The sequence below is a fragment of the Strigops habroptila genome, chromosome 1 (assembly GCF_004027225.2).
Source record: "Strigops habroptila isolate Jane chromosome 1, bStrHab1.2.pri, whole genome shotgun sequence".
Taxonomy (NCBI): Eukaryota; Metazoa; Chordata; class Aves; order Psittaciformes; family Psittacidae; genus Strigops; species Strigops habroptila.
Genome location: NC_044277.2, coordinates 54,253,635 through 54,279,606, shown reverse-complemented (window position 1 = coordinate 54,279,606; position 25,972 = coordinate 54,253,635). Strand labels below are relative to the sequence as shown.

General features: G+C 40.4%; 1 protein-coding gene across 3 annotated transcripts in view; it reads right to left on the bottom strand.

Moving 5' to 3' along the window:
• LDLRAD4 (low density lipoprotein receptor class A domain containing 4) overlaps nt 1-25,972 on the bottom strand; it is a 305,806-nt gene that overhangs the window by 271,903 nt on the left and 7,931 nt on the right. For 2 of the 3 annotated variants that reach the window (XM_030486634.1, XM_030486652.1), the window contains exon 2: nt 20,432-20,497. The gene's annotated coding sequence lies outside the window, so the exon portion shown is untranslated. Of the gene's footprint in view, nt 1-17,986; nt 18,139-20,431; nt 20,498-25,972 lie in introns of those variants that run through there. The other variant, XM_030486644.1, reaches the window with a different exon arrangement.

The following is a 25,972-nucleotide window of genomic DNA, read 5'->3' as shown; positions in this document are numbered from 1 at the left end:
AAGTATCAATATTAGCTCCTGTTAACTCAGTCTGCAGAAAACCAGAATAGTTCACTGGCAGCAAAACAAAGTGGAGAAGGAATGGCAAGTAGAGAAGAGATGAAAAGAACATCGATGTACAAATAACCTCCTCAGTATGCCATACTGAGGGATATGTGGGGAAGGTGTCTGGCAAATTGGAAGCACTCCTCTTGAGCAAGACGCATTTTTGTCAAGCTTGCATTTTCTGGGATACAAGTATTGTTGCCTGCATCCCTATGTTGGAACAGCTCCTCAGCTCAGTCAAGGCATCAGGCACCCATTTGTCAGATTTAAATCCTCTTGATTAAATCGCTTGGACTCTCCTATTTAAGTACTATGTTTTAACTCTATCTCACAGATTATTTTCAAGATGTGGCAAAGTAACCCCTATAATGTCTAAACTAATCATTTTGTTTGCATTAAACACTGATAAAGGAAAAGAAACATCTGAATAGATTAAATTTCCATATTTACTTCCAACCACAGTTTGAACCCTGCACACCATGAAGGAAGGTCACAGTTGCCCAGGTTGTTTTTAGTCACCATTTCATACGAAGACTTAGATAAGACTTCTTTATTTATAGTTAAAAGTCGTTGCATTTTTCAGTATCTTTGATAATACATTGTAAGCATCATATAAAAATTGAAAAATGTCAGCATTTGACATCGCAATTTTTGATCCCTAACAATGAAACAAAGTTCTTAGATGCTCAAAATATACTGATTCCTAATCATAAGCAATAAGCAGTATTGTCACATTGTATTAATATCCTTGTGGTCCTGATTTTAGAAAAGAAGAATCTTTTCTACTCAAAGTCTTCTCCTATTAACCATCTTTTTCTGTATCTGGCATAACAAATATAAGAAAATCACCACAGATCTGTGCACGCTGCTAAAATTACACTGCTACCACTTCTCTTCCAAAGAGCCACAACCAAAAGACTATCTAGCTGCTGGGACCCTTCTATGCAGTCTACTAATCTTAACCTAAAGCAGATTTTCCCCCCCCCCCTTACACACACCCCGAAACATAAAATACCAAGGTAAGCATTCCCAACACTTTATGGGAAGCAAATCTCGATGTGTTCAGTAACTCTCCTCACATCAAGAGGACCTACACTTGCACAGACACAATATATAATAGCTTAAAACATGAAGACGTTTCCCCCTCACAGACATGAGCAGAAGTTCAAATTCGAGTATATTGCACATTTTCTGTTATGAACACAGACTTAGGTATAAAAGAAGAATCTGTCTAGAGAGCAGTCAACATGTTTTCCTGGTTATAATCTTGCTCGTGAACACTATTCTTGCCAGTGAGCACAGCCAGCCACCAACAGCAGTACAGGACTCCTGCAGAGTTGGGACCAGTAAATGCGCTTTCCCAAAAACCACATATAGGAAATACTTAATTTATGCTCAATCATCCGGTAAGTTGAGCAGAACTGGGGAGGGAGGAAACCCATGTTTTATGAAAAATTGAACTAAAAAACCTAGAAAAGTACCGATGAGTGAAAACACGCCACTGTGTGTTAGTTTGTAGACACATTTCCATCTCTTCTAATTTCCCTGTTTTCATGACAACTGTTAACTTGGAGTTTGGGACAGGAAGAGTCTGTTGGGGAGTTCTGGTTGTTCTGGGTTGTGGTTTTTTTTTCTTCTTTTAAATACAGAATTTAAACCACACGACCAGACTGATCTCTTGCAGTGAAATACACAGCATAGTCCCCCTGCAATTTGTGTTTGCCCCCCTTCGCAGCTTTTAATGAAAGTGAGAGCAAAGTTGGTGGCAAACAGGTGGCAAAGTCTGCCACTTCTCTGCCACCTTGGCAAGGTTTCTTGCATTAGCAGGATGACATGAGCTCTACATGCCACAGAGTCCAAAGGTGACCTACTCAAGAAAGCTACTTGAATACTCACAAAGCCAAGTTCAGACCTGGCACCCAGGAAACTCTCACTTCCAAAGTTTGTGGAAATGGAGAAACAGCCTGAACAGCAGTTAGAGGAAAAGTAAAAATAGCGACAAGAAGGCCTAGAAGTCATCCTGGTGGTTCTGGATGGCAGATGGTCCTCTACACCAGCCAGTTTAATTAAATAACGTATGGAGCAAGAGCACGTAAAATAACACAGGAAATGGAGTCTTGTTCCTTCCTTGAACACTTGAGATGTCACGAATCTAACAGCTGCTCACGCAGAGAGAAGAAAAAGAATAACTGATTTTTTTTTTTACAAAGTTATTACGAGCTTCTGCAATATATACTTCATGTTGGGTTTTTTTGTTTGATTTTTTTTTTTAAGTCCTTGCTCCAGTTCATACTGGATTTCAAACATTCATGAACTTTCAAGTTTCCTACATGCTAGCTTCATTTTAAAGGCTCTAGACCAAGGAAAACATGTTTGTAAAGCTAATTAATGGATTTAGACGCATTATAAGCATGTGTGAGTTTTGAGTTACCTATATTGCTCTACCCCATTTTTCAGTAACTTTCAATTATATGGGGGTACTGTATTTGTACTATTTACCTTTTACAGGCTATCTAAAAATAAGATCAAAAACATCCATAACTTTTTTATTTATTGAACATTAACAGACAAAACAACGTTTTCAGATAAGTTAATAAGTGCTGAACTATTATACTTAATAAAAAAACAATGCAAAAAAATAGTATATAATGGTCAGCTCTTTGCAGGACCATTTGACACTACACAGAGAATACAGTGTTCATAGCATAGGCACAGAAACAGTGCACAGGAGATTGCACAATGCTACTCATGCCACTTTTATCTGTCTGGTTTACATTCTGACATAGTTTTGGTGAAAACAGACATATCTGATTACAACATGACTTGTTTATCCAGCAGCACATAAGGTTTTGACTGTAAAAGTGACATTCACAAAACAACTGCACTTTGCAGCATGTAATTTACTTTGATATGAAAAACCTTGAACAAAAAAAAATTGTCAGCAATCAGACAGCTAAACAGAAAGCAAAAAGGTGGCTAATTGCTGTGGTAGACCTAAACAGCAAGTACTTAAAAATAAAGCAAGTGCTTTCAGGTTGTCTAACATTTCTAGTGGGTCAGACTTCAACTTGATAACTCATTATAGGTTGTTCCACTACTGGGGTTAGACACTGTGTGCATCACTAACTGTGTATTCAAGACCTAGCCCACGTTGACCAATGTTGCAATAAGCCTGTTGGCTCTTACAGCATTCAAGCCTATCACAGAGTCAAGCTTACAGAAGAAACTTCCAAGGTGAAAGTCCAAGACATTCTTTTTCACTTATTTTCTAAGCCTTTTTCTTGTAACTTTAGTAGCATGAAGATTATAATGCAAAATAGTGCCACTTAGAATCAAGCACAAGGACTTTCCAAAGTCAAATACTTGTATGTGTCCCTTTTATTGTTTGGTTGGTTGTTTTTTACTATTTTGAATATCCAAATACAAAGACAAGAACCTAAAACTATCACTGTGAGACCCAAACAACAGCATTCCAGAAATTACTCCAGGAAGATGTATCAACATCCTGCATCCCTTTTTTTTCAGTCAGCATGTGTTACAAAGCTACCTTAGTATACATAAACTAAATCGGAGAAGACAGTCAAATTTTATGTTAATTACTTCAGCAGAAGTCAAGCATGTAATCTTTTGTAACACGCTGCATAACCGGACAAGAACTTTTAATGACAGGAGAATCATATATGCATCAACACATATGAAGTGCCAGAAGAAGGAAAACACTTGGCTAATGGGAAGAGGACTTGATACAGCCAGTACTATGCTCTTCAGAAGCAAATAAACTCATTTAGTTTATTATTAGCCTCAATTTAAAGTGAACAGACACATATAGTGGGTCCAAAATGATTAGGTTTCTGTGTAAGTCTTCTTGCATTTGTAAGGAAACTACATAGGATTAGCAGCAGGTAAACAAGACTGGAAAAACTTGCAGTAGAAGATACAAAAAAACCCCACAAAAATAACGAGGATCTTGCATAGCATTGTACATGTAAGAAATGAAGAAAATAAGATTAATATTGACCACTATCAAGTCTGACAAACCATATTCAATAGCTTAAGCCAATCCGGAAGATACCCCATCTTCTACATAGCAATATGCACTCTTACGCAGTGAAACCAATATGAAGAAGAATAAAGCAACAGAACAACAGTTTTAGTAATCTCCCTAATGAAGTTTCCAATTTGCAGTGGAAACGCAAAGAAAGTAAAGGAACTTAAAAAACCCCAAAACAACAACAACAAAAAAATCCGCCCATCAAACAACAAACACCAACCCCAAAACAAATAAATGTAACTAAGTAATACTAAACAAAGCTCCCAAACAAGAAGCTTTCGGTTGTCAGAAATACTCCCGTGGATCTGTTTTCCATCAAAAAATCCAATGCATCCAAATAGAAGTATTTCTAGTAAAGTATCATTTTGATGACACTAATCATGAAATAAAAACTGAAACAGGCATTTTATAAAATAGAAATTTTACAATATTCATAACATTATGACTTTTCAGTCTAAATTTTTTTTTTTAATTTATTTTGCATTGTATCATACAAGACTATAGAACACATTGATCTAATATGAATGCAATTTTTGTGGAAAAGTGCAAAAATACTTTTATCATTCTGTTTTAAAAAAATCAAGTTTTCATACAGGAAGCTTCCAGCAAGATGTAAAATTCCTTTCTCATCAAAAGCTTACTCAATGTTACTCTGACTCATCAGTTACCTCTAACAGGTCTACTGTGCTTTTATAAGGTGATACAGAAAAGATTCTTTGATTGTGTTTTATTTAACAATAGAGAGTAGCCCTGTGGCAAAAGGAATACAAATAAAAATAGATACATTCTTAGCAGTGAAGATTCGTCGCTGTTTCCCATCTCAGAAAGTAAACTCCCAACATTCTTTACTAATTGCATAGACAACACTTAGAAGAGAACATCTCAAGGAAATAAAACAATGTTGATTACTTTAAACAGATGCAACAACTTCCAGCTACTCATGAGATGGCAACTCCGACTTGCAACAAGAGTTCATATAAACTTTGCTCTTTTTGGCACTTACTCAGAATCTTTACAATTAAGGTTCTCTTTTTTCATACTTTATTTTCTTCCACTTGACCTTTACTGCACTTCTGTCCAAACACAAGCAATTCAAAGCACACAAAAATAAATAGTGAGTTTTGAAAATTAAGATTGAAATAACATATTTCTAGTTTCAAAACTATTTCTTCAGAAAAGCCCTGGGCCTATTACTGCTGGTTGGACTACATGAACTCTAGAAGGTCCCTTCTGACCTGAATTATTCTCTGATTCTCTCTGTCTTACTAGAAGGTGAAGCAAGAATGAGTACAGTTCACCTCTTAGATCTCTGTTTTGCCTCAACAACTCTACACTCCTCCATGGCATTGTCCTGATTTTACTTTCACCTACATTTTCAGCTTAGAGCTGCTACTATGCCCACACAAAAAAAACCCATTTCACACCTGTAAGAAGAGAGGCCTCTAGTGTACAGCCAAGAAACAATTTTTTTCTGTGCCTTATTTAGGACCTGCACAGATTACTTTTTTCTTGGAAGTTCACTAAGCACTTTTTTTCCACATCCACAAATTTTTAAACAATGACTGTCAGGTAATATTTACCAAACTCAGTAGATAGCACTGTGTTGGCTCCAATCATACAAACAGCTGTATTCCGAGAAAGCTCTCAATTCCCACTGTGATGCTGCATGTAAACTCCCTTGCGAGATATGAATGAAGATTTACTGATGGACCCAATTGTATAGTGGGTTTGTCTGAATACACATATGCATTTTTCCACATTAAATTCACCAGATTGCCTCAACACAGATTAATACAACTGCCATTAATATAAAACATTTTCTTCATCTAGATTTGCATTTCTCCTCTTGTTTTGCCTCCTTCTCAACTCAACTCTGACTCACAGGCAGATTAGAAATCAAATCAGCCTAGAATTTGCAACAGTAACTTGGCCTCTGTGGACAAAAAGAAATGATAGAGCAGCCGGGGAAAAAAAATATTGATGACGATCAGTCCTGATGGGCTTTTCTTTACCACAGTAAGAACAAACAATATCTGAAGTTTACAGGGCTTCTCTTCCCACAGTACATTTTTGCTGGAGCTCTGACTTTGCAGGGCCATCTGAGAATACAAATACATAGAACATGTATATTGAAGACTGTGAACCCCTTAACCTTGAATAAACACTTCTGTTAAAGCCACTGAGTGAAATAATCACCTGGTTTATTCCATGTAGCTGGGTAAAATGTTTACTATGACAACTCCAGCTCTGACTGCTGCAGGAGGAAATCCTCACACAGCTCCGTGTGCTAAAATAATACCCTAAAGTACTAGCAGCATGACTGGATTTCTACATGCATCTAAGGTGACCCAGGTCTTGTGTCTAGTCTGTTGATCCCTCTGCCACCCAGACACCTGCACTGCATGGGCTCCCCGCACAGGAAGGCTGGAGCAATCTCCTAACAATGTGCTCGCTCGGAATTTGGGAGTGCAACATCCTGAAGTAGATAAATAGATCAAACCCATCAAGCCACAAACTTCCTGACATTCTCCAGAATGGGCAGGGGTTTTTTTCTCCAGAGCATGGACGTTTTGGTATTAATTTGAACAGGGAGGAAAGCTGAAGCCTGCTATGCAGAAACATCTAGTCAAATAAATACGTCATTAAGCTAACTAGCTACAGGATTGTCTAGCAGATGGATGACATCTTGGTTGCTAGTGGAACACTTTTCTATAGCCTTGTTTGAGGCAGACACATATGGCTTTCCCAAGCATTGATGCAAGCTCCCAGATGGACTAGATCATTGCTGACACCTTATTATAAACCCTAGAGAAGAAAGAAAGGAGCACAATTTTTGAATCACAACACAGGACTCTGAAATATTCAGACTTCCTAAAATTCAAGTTTACAACAGAGTATCTTAAATTCTTTCTGTTGAAAGAAGCTACTTCTAACCAGGTACAGAAAATAGGGGGAAATGCTTTATCAAGGATGATTAGAAGAGCCTTGAAGAAACTTGAGAAAATCCTTAATGTAAATGTATATCATTAGTACATATATGGAGTTACAGCTATTACAGCTCCGAGGATGCAAAAAAATTATCTGCTGTGCAGCTGTTACTGAGACCAAAGAGCTTCCATCTGGAATTTCTTGATTGGGTTGGAAGGGGAAAGGAAAGAAGAGGAAGCCACTTAGACATTACGGAGACATGACATCTCTGAAATGTCTGCACCTAAAGGACTACCAACGAAAGAAAAAGAGATAGAAGTTTAGCTACAGGCGCAACAGGAAAGCTAGCAGAAATATATGGGAGACAACAGAATCAGTTGCATATAGCATTCGTTTTTTGGTAGGTGCCAGACACACCTGAGAATATCTCACATACAAGGGGACTATGTTATATTTCACACACTGAGGTCAGGAACAGAAAAGAAGTATTCTTTTGACATTTTTGCACTGTGAAAAGAGACTATCTTTAGCACCCAATAAGAATTTTAGTCTTCTCCTTCATCCAAACCTAAGACTCAAGATATCAGGATGATGACTTAACATAAATTTTCTCATCTCTAATATCTGTCATACCATGCAAACAAAAAAAAGTTAGACCTTGTAGACTATCATAAGCTTGTGACAAAACTCCATTTCAAAAACAAGTCACTCATTGACCCCAGAAATATATTAGGAATTCTGTAGGTTCATGAGTCAGGGAGATGTTTAAGTTGCTAAAATTTATCTGCCTCCACTGCAGTGGCCATAAACATAACAAGTACGCAAACATCTTGGAAGCACCAGCTAAATGTACAGCAGTTAATATATCATAACTCATTTGTCTCTTCATTTTCTAAAGGGACAACTGTGCTTCTGGTGTCAGATTTGTTCCTAAGCTTCCATTCAGAGCTGTTAGTGTGGCTTTATCTTCTTGACCAATTGAAAGTTCAGAAGGTTTTTCTTATAGAGAGAATACGCCAATCCTTGAATCATCCTATATAATAGGACGTTTATAAATAGAAAGAAAAGGGTATCCTTTTCCTCTTTAAATAATATAATTCCTACCTCCACTACATTATGGACCTCAACAGGAATGTCCAGGAAAAGTCTTGGTTTTGTAAGGGTCACTTACAAAAGGGCATAGGTAGAACAGAATTTCCAGCTATGTACACTCCATCTGCAAGTACTCAACTGGACAGTTCCTTTTCTCTGCAATACAACTGCCCTGGGAGACAAGTTCAGCTGGACAAAAGCAGCAAAAAGATGACAATTATCTTACTTCTTTCTCAGAACCCTGAAGCATATAAGCTCCAACATTCATTTTAACCTGCTGGAATATAAAAGCTTCATGATAGTCTTTCCTTTATGTAAATTTTCCTATGCAAGAAAAGCGAAGCGCAACTTGCACACCTCTGTGGTCAGGACTGTCATGACAGGGCAAATTAAAGCCTTTTGGCAACAGAGGCTTTGGCTCTCCTGAGGTACTCCTTCAGGTGAACTCCAGATTGAAAAGAAAGGGGAAGAGAGATATTCATTGTCATGCATGAAAGCATAATGAAACACAGCTCAAATCAGACCTACCCGGTTTCTGGGCTGCAAGATATTTTCCAATATTATTAATTTACCTCAAAGCACACAAACCCAAAAAATCTCCTGATTTTCTACCAACTGAAGGCCTCAGTTTTACAACTGTCAAATAGAACAGATTTTTTTTTTCCATTAGTTCTACTCTTTAGAGGACTGACAGTTTCAATATGTAGATCCAGAGGATCATTCCAGGCCCCCAAACCTGAGGTGGTCCACAGGGATTACTTCAGTCCTTGATTTTGCAGCAGACTTCTCATGCAGGCTGTTCCAAGGAAATCAGATGTTCCTAGAAACACAGTGTTCCTGGTCACAAAGTGAAATCCTTGGCAGTTCAGCTCCATGCTGAGGACCCTGAAAACACCAGGCCTCTGGCCAAAACACAGTTCACCAGGAATCAAAGACAGGTTGTTTCTTATCTGATTTAGTGGAAGTCTGTCACATCTAAAATATTTGCAATGAAACATCACAAGTTCAATGAACTTCCATTTTCTGACTAAATTAAGCTCACTTGAAAGTTTGCAATTAGCTCCATCTAAGATGCCTCTTAACAGCAGCATTATGAAAAATGATCAATAACGAGCGACATGGAGGAAAGTTGAGATCAATCAAGCATAGTATTAAGCACTGAAGTTAAAGTATGGTAAACATCCAAGACAAGAGGCTCTCATTCATATAGAGATGGGTTTAGATCGCTGTAATTTAACTTCTGTTCTGAATAATGTTCTCATTCAGATGTAAAATGACCTTTGATTGATTCAAGCTAAATATATAAGGCTGCTCCACATTCGACACAGCATTCACACACTAGTTTAACATACTTTAACATATACATCTTGACTCGACACTTGAAGTGATTTGCTTTGGTGTCTCCATATAGACATGATTAAAGGTTTTTATCTCCAACCTCTAACAACACTCAGGGGAAAACAAGGAATAGGAAAAGACAGACTGTTGCTGGTTGCATATTCAACTGAAGAAAGAACTCATTGTTTCAAAAGACACTTTCAGAATATCCTACACCTCTAACTCCCACTGTACAACCCATACAGGCCCTCTTCTTCCTCTCTATATTTAATTCCTCTTGGTTTGCTATGGTTTTAGGTAATTTCCAACAAAATTAAAAAGACTCATGAACTGAATGCTTCTTAACTTATTACTATGCATTATCACCACTAACACACATCGGCAATATGATACTTCTTCCCTGAAATTTACCTACTTGCCCAGCCACCACCTAGGAAAAAAGACCAACCTGCAGAGAATCATAGAACGGCTTGGGCTGGAAAGCACCTTAAGATCATCTAGTTCCAACCCCGCTGCCATAGATGATTGGAGCTTTCTGCTGTAGAAACATTGCATTATTCCAGACATTTTCATCAAACGGCTGCAGAGATCATTAGATCAGAACAGTAATTTTCACCTACAGCTGTGGGTTAGAATCCTCATCCCTGTACCCACTGCAGGTGACCTCTTCTTGCAACTAAAGAGCTGTTTATCTCCCTAATCCTTGGTACACTAATCCCTACACTAAAAAGTGATACCACCATTGTTATCAATCTAATAAGGCGCTGTAAGAATAAAGATATTTGTAAAATTGTTTGATGAGAAAGCTTTGCCATAAGGTGCTAAGTAGAACAGGTCAGATAAAGCACACATTTGACAAACATTGGCAGTATTTCTGTTCATCAACAGATGGTAGCTTTTAAAAAAAAATATTATTATAAGCTATGTGAAAGCAGGCACCAAACACTACCTGTATTCAACACTGTGCAAGCTGCTTTGATTGGATAGATGGATCACGTTAGGCTTCCCAATTAAATAAGGATAACTCTAAATTTAAGCCATTTTAAGTGAAAGTTGGGTACTTGCAAAAAATTAATCTCAAATGTGCTGTTTCTAGAAACCTATTATGAAGGTTATTAAAACAGTAAGAGTAATGTGAAAGGATCGCAAACACGGAAAACATCCTTGGTGGAAATATTCATAGAACCCCCTTCCTTTCCACTTCCACTACCCATACAAGTTTGGTGAGAAATCATAGCCAACACAAAGCTTTTGTAAAACAAAACACCTACACATGAGCTGCACTGGCCAATGGAGGCTATTAGTCAGCCCAAGTCTAGCTTTTGTATGACCAGGTGCAATCTTTAATTTAGGAGTGCTGTGTCTTATCTGCACACACTTTTACAAACACTCCATTTCATTTTGCTTAACACCAGTTGAACCAAAACCTACAAAACCAGTCATCCATTAATGTGAAATTATAAAAGAAGAACACACTCCAATCTGGTATTTCATAGAAGGCGCCAGCTCAACAGCTATGGAGATTAAGTTAGGCTATTTATAAGCGTTCTTCACATCATGTCTCCCACACCTTCTGCAATGCTCCTCAACTCTGACCCTCAGGGCAGAAGCCAAGCAACTCACCTTTGTCTTATGAAAATCCCAAGCAAATCATGGCAAATGTCCAGTTGAAATTCTACATAATACAGGCCAAAATATGCTCTGTGAATAAGCATAACTTCACTCAGTAACTAATTGTTGAGCAAAAGCAAAAAATGAAGCAATACCATTTACACCCAGCAGTTTAAGAAACACTGCTACATTTAGGCAATTACATAAAGTAAGTACATCCCTACTAGATACAGGACTAAAAAATTCATATTAATTCTTGCTTCATGTGTTATTAACACCTAATGGAATGTTTAAAGGTGTTTACAAGTCCAAAGTAATAATGGATCACTCTTAATTAACACACAGTAAAAATTTCATGAAAGTCTCAGTGGAAGAAGGACGTTGTTAAAGAGATTGCTTCATATCTTAGTCACAGACTGCCCCCTCCTTTCCCTCTAGGAAACGGAGAACAAGTAGGTTACAGGTGTGAGAAACCAAAATAATAGGCTCAGCTACACAACATAAAGAGATAATTAAAAAAGAATCACACATTTTCCTTCTAATAATCTTTGAAATCAAGAAGAGTGGAAGTTCTGCTCAAAAAATAGAGTACTGTTTGAAGATGCTTGCAAGTACTGGACGCTGAAAATTAAAGACGAAGCACAGCAGCCTTATACTGGCATATGCCAGATAATACTAGCAGATGAGTCAACACTTATTTTAGAATTCTGAGTAAATATCAGGGTTTATCCAGAAGAAAACACTGTTTTCTAGTCTTCCCCCAACATGGGAGAGATTCTAGATTTTACTTCTTTAACATTCATTCTAACAGAAACTCTAACAGAATGCAGTATTGTCTTCTAAAATCACAACTTAAATACATTCAGTGGTCAAAGATTATGACAGAATCATTCAAACCTCAAGGTACTTACCATACAAACATTCAAAAAAAGCAAATCACCCCTAAAAGCCAGCGCATCTTTTACAATTTCAGAACACAGGAACAAAATTAAATACTAAATACAATAAGAATGGAAATCTCCAAATGCGCCTTTTACAGGCAACAGCAAGTTCAATATTGTGACTATGGAGTTTTTTTTCAGAAGCAGATTTATTATCAGTTTTCAACAAAAAGGGTACCAGGGTGTTTAGCATGGAAGAAATCAAGAGCACTAGGAGATGGAAACACAATGAAATTCCTACAGACACTTCATCAACCCAATCCATTCTCATGTGCAGCATTTGAGCAGTGTATCTTTCCTAGGAGATATCTGTTCTGCCTTTTAGAACAAATCCTAAACACATGCTAGCTTAAAAATGTGGGTACAATGTCCACCACTCTCACCACTTGTTTTCCCTGTCCTACAGACAGCTAGGAGTCAGTGTCAACACAGATAAAACCTTGCAAAGGTCCCTATACAACTGCAAAAACACACTTGGCCTTTTTTCCACTGCAACCAGCACTAAAGTCAAATGACTTTAATATTTTCATTTATCATCTCAGTGAAACCAAACAGAAATCAAACAGGAGCATCTGGATTACAATTTAGTCCCACCAAAAAGTACAATCAAGTAGTTGCCAGTATTCTAGTGAGTAAAATTCCTTCAGAGGAACAGTCCTCCAAAACTGTAAAATACACAACCGAAACTTATACCTACAAGCAAATAAGAAGCACACACGTTTCCAAATTCAGCCATGTGCAAACCCCCCCACCTTTTAGAATTATTTTGGATTTAAAAAATATTTTCAGTCAAGCCTACCAACCAAATGTTTATTTATAAATTTGTCCACATAGGACTAATGCTTTTTTGGCGGGGTAGGGGAGAGACTAAAGCCTGAGGAAAATGATTAAAAGGTTTGTGCTTTAAACATCTGAAATAATGTTCACTTCAGATATAACTAAGTTTGCTTTATCAGTTTCAACTTTTCAGACTAAATATTTGATTCAACACAAAACAATGTATTCTGTTTATAATGGCACTCTAATGGAAAAATGCCTCAGCTTGGCCTATGACATATTTTTTTGACAGTTACCTAGCCATCAGAGAGTCTATTACACCTGCAATTCTACTTAACACCTCGCAAAACATAAGCAGAGTGGCATCAGGCAGAGCCACACACCACAGGTTTATGCTGAGCATAAATGTTCTAACAGCAGTAGTTTATTTATCCCTGCCATGTAACTTTAACGGCCTTTCTGTGTGGATTCTGGCAATCACTGACTTCCATTGTCCCCTAAATTGTTTAACGACATTTTCAAACGCTTTTTAGTTTTAGCAGACAATAAATCCTAAAAATCACTAACATTTCCCATCCTCTGCTGACATTCTCCTCAAAAACTAGCCCCCCTAACTCATACAATACTTTCATAATGAAATGTATTTCTGTGAGAACACAGCTACCTCGATTTGGAGTATGCAGACTCCTGCGCCCAATGACTTTTCAAAATCCAGTGTTAAGGATTTCTGATCAGTTTCTCTGCAAGATGCAGACACTAAAAATAAATTATGGGTGTGGATGTGTCGCCTTCCCAGCCCTCTCCCCACCACACGCAATTCCACCCCCAGCTTCTTTGCTGGTTTTCATGCAGATTTGTGCCAGACATTCGGCATCCTCATTAAGTGGTGTCTGGCAACCTGCCTAAGTTTTAGTGGGTCCTGGGAATGCCAATATATTAACCAGAGGACTTTTTGCATACCCTAGAGAGATTTTATTCTAGGAAAGTCAACCATTTGGCACAAAGAAAACTTACTTTAAATCTAGGAAAGCTCTCCATTGGCAATAAGAAGAGAAATTGCATTTAGATTCTTCTTAATTTCTATCATCTCCTATCTGAAAGGGAAGTTTGATGTAGAGTAAGATCATCCAAACACGGTTTAAAAAGTCGAGGTGCTGTCTGTAGGAGGATTTTAGAGGAAAGAAAGGCAGATATGAACAACACAGACACAGCACAACACCAAGAAAATGATTCACTTTCATTCCTTTGTCTCTTGTGACCAAAATAATCTTAATCAGAGAGATTAAATTTACCCGTTATTATGCTGAGTGATACGAATGGTGATACAGGGACTTGCAAATTTCCACTGCTTAACTAAATAAGAAAAAGCATTTAGTAAAATGCATCTACATTTACCGTATTCCAAATATGCTAAATCAAAGGATACGCTACTGAAATGCATATATTAAATATAGATGATGAACACAAAGACATTTTGCCAGCCTGAAATACAGAACACACTGTGATGCTGTGATCACTTATTCACCTGCAAGCATGCTTCTGACTGCAGTCCCCTTACAGGTACTATTACTCAACTGACAGTCTCAGAAGTAAGCAAATAAAATTCCTCCCTAAAATGACTCAAATTTCTCTTTCAAACAGAATGTTCGAAAGAGCACAATGGGAAAAAAAGGTCAATATCTTTCCTTTACTGGAATATTCTGCCTGCGCAGCACATAGAAAAAGCTAAAGTACACTGGACAAATGTGTCATTATTTCATTCTGAGACCATTTCTGCAGACTTGTACACCTAGAGAATCCCATCCATTTCAAGAAGTTACCCAGGTAATCTGCTATCCCTTAGATATCGCTATCCATTCTTATCAGGAACTGCCTCAAACTGACATTTACCCCAAACTCATCATCTTGGCTCATGCAAAAAATTGCTGACATCCTGACAGCAGCTCCAAAAAGTCACGATCCCTTTATAATGACCAATTAGCACCAGAAATGTAGCAAGAATCAATTAAAATCAATTCAATTCAAATGTTTTAGCGTATGTATTAGAAGTCTGGCAAAAGTAAGATTATGTTTGGTGGGAAAGAAATTTTTAGCTATCTAGGCTGCCTTTGCTTAGATATCAACCTTCTAGGCAAGACGGCTATTCTTAAAAATAGCTGTCAACTGAGAGAAGAAAATGTATATGTATGAATCATTTCACTACAGGGTTGGATTCCCAGCAACTGATGCACCACTGTTCTGGCATCGGCGCCTTTAACGAGCAGCTGATACTAGCTTGGTGCCATTGAAGAATTTCACGGTTACCACAGAACCAATCTGCAGGAAAATTCATGCCTAAACTCCTAGAAGTATCTGCGTTCTGTAAGTGGCAATTCACTTGCAAGGAGCTGTTCTAAACTATTAGAAACCTGACAGAAAAAAACTTTTCCAAGACCGCTCACAAGTGAAATGCATCAACCATGTCTGCTGATGCGAGAGTTGTTGGGCAGGCACGCGCTTTCTAACACTTCATTTCTCTTCAAGATTATATCGAGTTGAATTACTTTTAAGATACCTCTTTATTATTTCCACAATCATTTACTTCTTTCTGCACATCACATCCTGAAAGTATTCCAAATTATTTCAGACAGCGTCGCTGAAATGCAACTAGCTCTTGGTGGAAAGACAGCAGGCACTAGACTGCAGGGCAGCTGTGAAAAACAGAACTAAATTTTGGCCAAGAAAATTGGGGAGAAAACTTCTCTCCCCTGCCCTCTTCCACAACCACCCACCCCCAAAAGACATGGTACCTTCGGTACACAGCAAATTAACAACAACTCATCTTTTCATGTCCTATGCAGAGAAAACAGCACTTGCTGCTTAAAAATAATAAAGGCACACGTTAGTTCTGAATTCTTCAACTGTTCAACGGTTTTATCTTACCAAACTTACTACAAGTGTGCCTCAGTCCTGAATCCAGGTTTCTTTCTACTTCCACAAGTTCTCTTACATAAAGTCTAAGATGCTGAAGACTGAAATTCAAACTTCATCAGTCAAACACTGCCTAGTGCCTGTAATGTTTCAATTAACATAAACCAATGGCCTGAAATATATTGTCGCACGCTGTTAACTCATTCTGTGTTACACATTTATCATCGTTTAGGCCTGCAAAGGCATCTGAATTTACTGGAGAATACTGATATGCCTTATGTGCATGCAACAGTGATCTTCACATACTTAAAGAGTCAGAATTAAACATGTTGCTATAAACAAAGATTATATAAAATTAGGTATTTTTACTTCTCTACATAAGTGCATACAGTTGACGTGTTCCAATTTAAGTTGTCCTCTCACTGGTCACTTCATGTATCACAGTAACTTGATACCTGGTGCTAAAACACCAGTACAGCTATAGATGCTCAGAGCAGCACCACTACATCTGCTAATATGGACTAGAGGATGCTGATTAGATTGCTTCCCACCAGTGCACTCGTTTTCCAGCAAAACTTCCCCTTCCATTTACCACCACTAAGCCATAATATTTATATGCTCATTAGTGGAACCATACACGTGTGCACCACACGCACAGTTATTCAATTCTACTCGATAGCGAGTCCATCATGTTACTTAAGCAAGTCCGGATCATCACACAGAGCCGATTTACCAAAACATTAACCTAGGAATGAAATTGGGGAGCAGAATAAAAGTTTTGTATAACCAAAATACTCAAGGCTTGAAGGACGAAAACCAAAAGACTCTTTCCAGAAAGGAAGATTACTGCACTTACGCAGCATCTCTGTTCTTACCTCATCTATGTCTAGCAGTAATTGCCCCTCAGGCTTTCTTACCAGCAAAAGCTCTCTCTCTTTTTGGCTAACCTCAGACATACGTTTGCTGCATACATTTCACTCTTCATGTTATGTGGTGCACCTTTCCAGTCCACAAACATTTTAATGCAAGATTTTGTCTGTAAGAACCGACAAACCTCTGAAGAGTTCTCCTTCCTGACAAGAAGATGCCTGTGTTTTAGATCAATAAACTTTTCTAAGACCAAACAGTATTTCTAGTGCCATATAAAATTATTCACCAGATTTCTCTTCTCTTGCACAATCATCGTTCGCTATGCAGAAAAGGTTCTGAACAATAAAAAAAAAAAGTCCCACTAAAACCTTTATCATTCTAGGTGTTCAGTTAAGATCTCCTAACAAAAGTTACTTTTGCATTTTGCCTGTTTCCTGCTTATTCTTTAGAGAACTTAAACCTACCCACAACGGCGTGTCTGTCTCTGCAGCAAGCATCAGCTCACAACCTACGCGTAACTACCTACCCACCTACATGATGGATAACTTGGCAACACCATTCACAAATTTAGGATGCGCATATTCAATGCAAACAATGCAGGCAGGCATCAGGTACAGAGAGGCAAAAGACAAGACTTCTGCTAATAAACTTTTCCTAAAAAATAAACAACAAAACCAGGCATTTCACTAAATGTAGGTCACTTGCGGGTGAGTCTGGCAGCCACGCTGCTGCTTCTCCTCCCTGTAAAAGTTGCCCGCTTGGACCCGGGCGCAGTCAGCCGCGCAGCCATCCCCGTTAGGATCTGGATCTCTCCCGCACCGCCACCGAGACTGCCCACCGCGCTGTATCGCATCAATCCCGAGGCGAAGCGAGGTGAGCGGCCAGACGGAGCTGGAAGTATGTACTTGTGAGCAGCCGGAGAGGACGTGCCGCACACTCCCTGCTCCCCAGCGCCCTGCCCGCCGCCGCGGCTCCACAGCCCCGCTCGCCTCCGCTGCGGGGGTCTCTCCGCCGGGCTGCCGGTCCCGCTCCTGGCCGGCCAGGGGGTGCAGCAGCGCGGCGGCAGGCAGCGAGCGGCGGGGCTCCCGGCGGGCAGGCCGCCCCCCGCCAACACCGCTACCTGTCACCGCTGCCCCTCACTCCGGCCACTGCCGCCCAACACCCCTTCAGCAACACCCTCCCCGCCCGCCGGGGCACCTGGGGGGCGGCCGCGGGGGGACGCGCTCAGCCCGGCCCCGGCAGCGGCTGTGGGGGGCTGGGGCACCCCCGCCGCGGGAGGGAGTGCGGGCGCTGGCGGAGTCCCCCCCCGCAGCCGCCGCACGCTCCCGGGTCTCCAACTCGGGCCTCCCCGCACTTTCCCTGGCACTTTCCGCCGCGGCGCCCCCCGCCCGTGCCCGTCCCCGCCGCGGCGGGCAGCACTCACCTCCCGCCGGCCCCCGCCGCTCGCCGCCGCGCCGGGCTGGCCTCCTCCGGGGCGGACGGGGCGCCTCGCCGCCTCCCCCTGCCTGTCTCCGGCAGCCCGTCTCCCTGCACTGAGACTGTGCCTGCCTCCAACTCATCCCCAGCCTCTCCGCCTCCCCCCCCCGCCCTGCCCGCTCCGCTGGCTGCCGCCTGTCTGCAGCGAGTCTGGCTCTGGCGGACGGGCGCGGGGGCCGCCGGCGGGGGGGGAGCGGGGGGAGGGGCGGCGGCGCTCCCGCCCGGCCCCGCAGCCCACACTGACACCTGCCGGGCGGATGTGCGCCGCCGCCGCCGCACCGGGGCCCGGCAGCGACGGGGGGAGCCCCAAATCACCCCCGGGCGGCTCCTGCGGGAGCTGCCGCCTCTGCGGGAAGGGCGCGCTGCACCCCCCCCGTGCTGGCGCTGCTGCGCTGGGTCCCTGCGGGGCGCCGCGGGGGGAAGGCAGGGGCTGAGGTGAACACAGTGGAGCGGAGCCTGCCCCTGCACCCGTGGTAGGGACGAGAGCGGCGAAGGAGGAGGAGGGGTGAAGAACCACACTTTGTCCCATGCAGAATGAGAAGATTTTTGACATTTCTAAAAAATGTTGCAAGACAGGAAAACCCAGTTCTAGCCCTGGCCCAGCAGGCATGAACCTAAGGCAGGCTGCTGCCCTGCCTGTGTGCACTTGCACATGCTGTCCATTGCAGAGCCAGTAGTGCAGGCCTGTGTAAAGCAGTCGAGCTCGCCCCTGCCCGTAGGTCTCCCCCTCTCTCCACGAATATCCTTCGAGATGCAGGGCTGTGGTACAGATCATCACCTGATCTTCAACTCAGGCCTCCCCACACTTTCCCCAGCACAGCCATGCCCTTTTGGGAACAAGTACAACACCTGAAGTTGTGATTATGTTTAAATGTAGAAATATTTATGCACACCATTCTCATAGAAAAGATAAAAAATATCCCTATTTCTCTTAATTCAGATCATCAGCCTCAGTCCACATTCCCATCTGTGATGCACTTTGAAGACTCTTCCCTTCCCAACAGTACCTGTGGCCCTAAAATGAATAGAAGAAATAGCAGGGAGCAGGTAACGTGATGAATTGTAACAGTTGCTAACTTTAAGAATGCGCCCTTTTTACTCAAATGTGTTTTTTAAGTGCAGCTGGTTTCCCTTCTTGCCTCACCTCTCTCTAGTTGCAAGTTGGAATGAAGATGCAAGTCTGCCCAAACGAGCCAGGAATCTGCCAACACAGAATTCAGAGCACCAAGCTATGAAGTGTCAGTGACTGAGGGCCTGCAGTTTGTGCTGCAGGTCACTAGATGTGACAGGAGACAGGGAACCAGTGGAGTAGTTCCAAACCAGAGAAACAGTCAGATCTGCAGTGAAAGATGATTTTAGCAAACATTTTGGATGTTTGCTAAATGCCACAAGGAGCCAAAGGAACATCAAACAATACAGGAAAGAGCAGCTTCCAGTAATCTGGAAGATATACTGGGGCTACCTGTCGTGAAAGTTGCAAAATCATCAAAAGGGCACAGGGTTAACAATCACCACAATCAACTATTTATAATCCATAAATTGGTATTTATAATTTATGTGTAATTAACAAATTGGGAGAACCTTGATTTCAAGTCTGCTCTATAGTTAGCCATCAAGAGTAAAGTGTTCCATTTCCAAAAGTGCCCCAGCAATCTGTACACACTTTGTAACAAATGAGTCTGACATGCTACAGCTGTGTTCCCTTCAGTGACTTCTCCAGGAAAACAAGTCATCCACTTCCATCAGAGAGTCTTGCCCAGGTAGAAAGGAATATCCCTAACCCATGGAAAACTTTCTAAAGCATAACAAAATCACCTCTCAAGTTATTTCTATACAATACCTCTCAAGTGGAAAAATTTGCCTGGCAGCAATTTGGGATATTTTAAGCATGGAGGAGGAGGACAGCAAGAACCAGTGAAAATGCACAGGCTTACGCACATGCCCAGAAAGCCCTACGTATGGATCTGTGTCTGGAAAGAGAAATGCAGAAAACACTTAATACTGCCGGTACTCTTGTTCCTATCCAAGATATCTCTGGAAGAGACATTCTGAATCCTGATATACCAGCACCTGCCAGAGGACAACAGTTCCTCAGACATACAAACTCCTTTACCTTCTAATCACACAAATTACCAAGTTCTGTTTAGTGCCTGCTCCACTTAAACATGAAGAATGTCAGTATTTCTGAATGTCAGTATGTCTGAAGAATGTCAGTATTTCTAAAGCTTAGAGACAGCCTAAGAGTATTAACATTTAGCCCCTGATAAAGTTATAAATCATAGGAGATCTTGGAGCTGTGTACAGGTTTCACTCTAAAGTGAATCCCAGAGAGAGTTTGGTTATATGAAGATACATATTAAAAAGGCATCTCTTCAGTGAAAGCAATACTCACAGCATCACGATATTGGGTTTTCATATCCATTTCAAATCCATGGGTTTTCATAGGTGTCCTGATGATCTGTTTCGTGGATAAATAAGAGAAAGTTCTTACAATGAATTTAAGGTATAGGCAGATCTGTGTATGATTTTCTTACTTTTCTTTATCATCCTCTCTAAACCTAGTAACGATACAGTTAATATTTGGACTGTTGTGGGTTTTTTCGATATATTTTTTTGTCACTGCTTTGTAATTCATCTGATAGTAGAAGTAACTTTCGTGTTACTGGCAGACAGGATGGTACTGTGTTCCTAAGGGTGTAGCTTAGCTACAGGAGCTACTCACCCCTGTCATGTCCAGAACCACAATGCAAGAACCAAGGAAACCCGGTAGACAGGTTCTCTGCTGACTCTACAATAAATACTTGGCCCAATCATGCTATTAGATCTGGTAGGAGATACCCAACCTGGTGAAACACATGGTCTGAGTGTCCATATCTATCCCTGGTAGGGCCCCTTCTCTGCATTTGTTCCATACGCTGTAACTGCTATCATGTTTTCCTTCCCAATCTCACAGCCTGCAATACGTGTCACACTGATAGGGAGGAAGCCAGTGAAGAAAGCAAGTATTTGAACAATTAAGACCAAGAGGAACAAATCTGAATCCAGGGACATAATGGCTGTTGGGTTTAGTTAGTCATGACTCATCTTGTTTCCCACCAGGAAGCCACAGATCACTGTATTTCAAGCATTACTGATTCCTATTATCTGTTACACTGAGAGAACAAGGAGGAAGAAATTTAAAACATTCAGTCGGCAGTAAGAACATAGCCAAATAACATATGGGCACATGTAATAAGCCACTCTTACTAAACTACATGTAAAAGTATGCTACAAATAAAACAACACCTAAAACTAGTTAGAAGAGTATTTGGTAGGGTTTTTTTACCCAACAGGTCATCCAGATTCATCTCCCAGTTGTCCACCACGAGCAGATAAGTGTGGCTCATCACCCTAACCTGGTGCTGTTTTGCAAAAGAAGACTGCAGCCTTACTGGCACCCTGCAGTAGATAGAGACAGACAAGTCTTCAATGTGCTAACTTCCAAAAGACACTACTCAGTCAACCCCTGTGGTGAGGGGGCTGGGTTTTGGTGATTTGTGGTTTTTGTTGTTGTTGTTTTAGGTTTTTATCATGGCAGAATCTAGCGAGAGAAGACATTACAATAAAGAGGTGACGATTCTCATTCACTAAAGCCAGGAAGTTATATTCTTTGTCTTGGATGATTCCCAAGAAGGTCATTCCTTTCAAAGGGTTCCACTCTCCTTCCTGATTAGACTAGGAAGTGTACATCAGGGAAAAAAATATCTACATTAGGTGATTTATGGAACTAATAGCCAGCCATCAAATCTCCTTAAAATTTTAAAAATTAGTAACATACAAAAAACCTCATACCACAAGCTTGTCATAATGGTTTTGGCCATTTCAGGAGAAAAAGGCCTGTCAGATATTTTAATAAGATTCTGAAATTTTTCAGAGTGGTTCATGATCTTAATGCAAATTCTAATGTTTCAGTTCCAGAGGAGGAAGGAGGCCTCTGCCTGCACTGAGCTTCAGAGTAGTTGCAAGGCCTTGACACACATCTCAATGCCCAAACAGGTGTGTGCAGATGGGCTTGTAGGGCCCCTTGACCACACACACAGGGTTCTAGGACCCAGCCTGCACACTTCCAACAGCATCTTACAGTGCTGTGTAATTGTGTCACTCCAGTGATTGTGCCATCTCAGAAAAGGACCACTTTGTATGCCTTGTTAAGTAGGTGGTAGATATTAAAGCAATGATGGGGGGGAAGTACGAAAGGATGTAAGGAAGGCAGCACAAGAAAGATTACTTACAACATTCTGCTGTTATACAAAATTCTCTGTTCTAGTCATTCACCAAAATTAGACTCCAGCTAGTTTGTTGTTCATGGGTGTACGCACACACACTCTACAATGTGTTATTCATCTGCAAATTCCACCCGCACACCTGCAGACCCCTCCGCTAGATGTCAATCTCAGTTTCAGACAGTCTCACAAATGTTAAGAGGAGATATTTTGGTTTTCTTGTCATGACGGACATAACTAAAAAGGTTTTCATGCTAAATAAAGTGCTACATCAGACTAAGCTTAGTGAGCACTGTGAATATCTGGATGGCATCCTTAGGTTTTAATAATAAGGTAACATTACAGAGCGCATGTTTCTTTGTTCTCAACAATAAAAAGGCTTGGAAAGGACATCATTAGACAAAGTACTATAGAGATGGCAATCATCTGCATCCAGACTGGAACTCTCCCAGCTACTGTACACACTAAGCAACCTAAGAGCTTGGAAGAGGAATGGCAGAAATCTCAGCTGGACACACATTCTGTATCTCCTGTTGAAATTTCAAAACCTGTACTGTTGGTCACAATGACATTTCTTGAAGGCAGCACCAATGCACCAGTGAATTTGGAGCTTGTAAGAAACAGTGGATGAAAAGCTCTGGCCACTCTTACTGTCTCAGAATTTATGCAGCCGACACATAGCTAAGAGAACTGGCTCCCCAAGAGTCTCCAAACTATAATGGCAGTAACACCCTCCTCTTTTTCCTAAGAGAAGGCCTAATGCAAAACAACTCCACTGGGAATTAGCATAGATCAGGTTGTGAGGTCTACCTTTAGCTTCTGATAAATCAGCCAAGAAAGTTATGATGTGGAAACCCTCTGCGAGGAACCAACAGAAATGGACTGGAATCAGGTCGTATCACATAAGCTACCAAATACCACAAGCGTTACCATAATAAAGAGAGAAAATACATTCTCTGTTACAAGGGGTGGATGACTGCACAGCGGGCAAAAGGAGCTCTGTATCAACATATTATATAGAGTCAACAATGTATGTAGCAATCAGACAATATTTGATGATCAAATAAGAATCAAATTCTTGTCCTGACCTGGCTATTCTACAGGATGTACTCTGTTATTATCAATTTACAAACAATTTGCAAACAGCTGTATTTTCCATTTTGCAAAATAAAGTCTTTGCCATGTGAAAGATACAACATTCTTGTTTATAATAATATTTCCCAAATATGTTTTCATTTTTATTCCCAAGTCTCAGATGGACTTCTTTTTGGAGGACAAGCCTTAGTATTTCCATGATACAGATAGAGAATCTAAGTCATAAAAGAAATATTATTTGCCTTAAGGATATACTATGAGAGCAGACAGAATTGGGAACTGGTCCAAATTTTCCTCATTTATTCTACAGTGTTCTGTCTACTGGACCACAAAGCAGCTATTCACTGCTTGTTTTTCTATAATTTTTTATTTTTGAAGTACTACCAAAACCCCCTTTTTTCCAGAAACATAGCCAGAATTACTTTCTTAGCTACCAGTCCTACTGTACAACTAACATAAACCTATTGGTTCATGTTAGTTGTGAGGGAAGTAATGAGTTTGCAAAGTATTTTCAAATGAACAATTGCCAAATATTGTTGGGCAAGATTCTAACTCTTTTCAAGTCCACATCAGAAATCCCACTGGCTTCAGCAGGACCAGGATCAGACTCATTTACACACACACATATACACACAAAACCTACAGCAGAAGTATTCGATAAAGAATGCAGTAAAGAAAGCCATCTAATACTCAAATGAAGCCGTGAGCCAAAAACTCCAAAACTTCGGATAGTCTTACATGAAAAGAGGAAAATCACATGAGAAGGATGCATAATAGAACTGATTAACAGTAACACCATCGTCGCCTTATGCTTAACTGTAATGGGAGAACCAGTGTCACAACCTATCAGCTTCTGTCTTTTCTGTTCACTAACATAATCATTCCTATTCAGCTGCCCAAACTCCTAGCTTTCAAATCCTTCCCAATAACTTGACACATCCACGTGTGTTTAAAAGCCACTCTATTCTTCTTTAGGGCTCCACAGAATAGTTCTCTCTTTCTATTTACATACTTGGAAAAAAAAAAAAAGAATCACCTAATTTTTTTGCAGTAAGGACCATGTTCACTGTGTCCCTGGCACAGTACAGAGCACCTGGTCAGTGCTTAAAGTATAACTGCCTTCATCTGAAGAACCCTGCATTGCAATAAATTTCTTTCAGTTCTGCCCTTCAACTCTCCCCAAGGATAAAGCTGGAGAGCTCTGAGAAGTTCCGTGTCCACTTACTACAACTACTTATTTTCTCTTTCTCCTTTTTCTCTCCTCCTGCATTTGGACTCCTTTTAAATTAAAGCCTTTGCATTAATGCTGCATTGAAAAATCTGAAGGCTTTACTATGACAGAAGACAATTAAGGCAAATAGGTTAGACAGATTACACTACTCAAATTGCATATATTGTCCTATGACTAGTAGCTGAATGTTTTTCGTGCCTAAAAGGCAACTCTACATCATGTTCAGGCATCCCAGGCTAACACTGCCCACTGAATCAGATACCTGTATTGTCCAGAATGAGAACAAGTGGAACCTGCTGCTGACCATATGCCTGCCTTGCTTCATCTGCTGCTGTGACCAAATGCATTTTTTCATGTCTGGAAAAACGTTTCTACAGTTGCTTACAGAAATACTGCAAATAAGACTGTTATATTATTCCTGTCTAGCTTACTCCTCCCAAAGGGATTTTAGGAACTCTTTGCTCTTCCACACTAAATGTATCCTAGTGACTTTTTTCAATTCTCTCCACTGCTTTTGCAGGTCACCTGTGATATATTTTTAATATTGAAAATCTGCATAGCATACAGTTGTTTAATGCCTCCCATTAAAAGCTCTCAAAGCATTCTGTTGTCACTAATCAGTTCAATCTCACCAACCCAGACGTACACAAGCATTATTCGTATTCTATAGACAAGAAAACAACTACAGAGAAGGCTGAGTGGCAGAATTCATTCCTGCATTCAAACTCCAACCACTAGATCACAAACAGCTTGAAAAAAAACCCAAACCATTCTCTAATGCTCAGATCTGCACGACTGTGTTCACAGGAGTTTCTCCAATAACTTGCTTTCTATTCTCTCACATACTTCCTTAGCTACTCATTTATTTATAAGCAGGCTACCTGCAGATCTTAACATACCTTACAGACACCAAGAACAGAGGCCAGTATAAAAAGCTGTCATTAAAAAGGATCTTTCTCAGTTATTTTAGCATTGGTATGACAAGTTGCAAGAATGCAAAATACATTAAAATTATAGATTTTTACATCTTCTTCCTTTAACACACTGACTGTTCCTTTGGCTGGTACCTTCAGCACTCTTCACTGACAGCTGAAACACTTTAAAAAGTTTCTACGTCTCAAAATTTTAACCCCCAAAGCTCTATATCATCATTATAGACACCATCCTAACAAGTCATTCACCTATCTCTCTAGTGAGTGCTATAGCACCAAGATGTGCCCTGTCACATTGTGAAAACTACACCTTGATTCAGAAGTTTAATGTAATGAGATAAAAGAAAAAACCCTGTACTTCTTTCTCCAGTCTAAGAAGTGAGAAAGTACTATGTTCAAGGATAGTCTTCTGC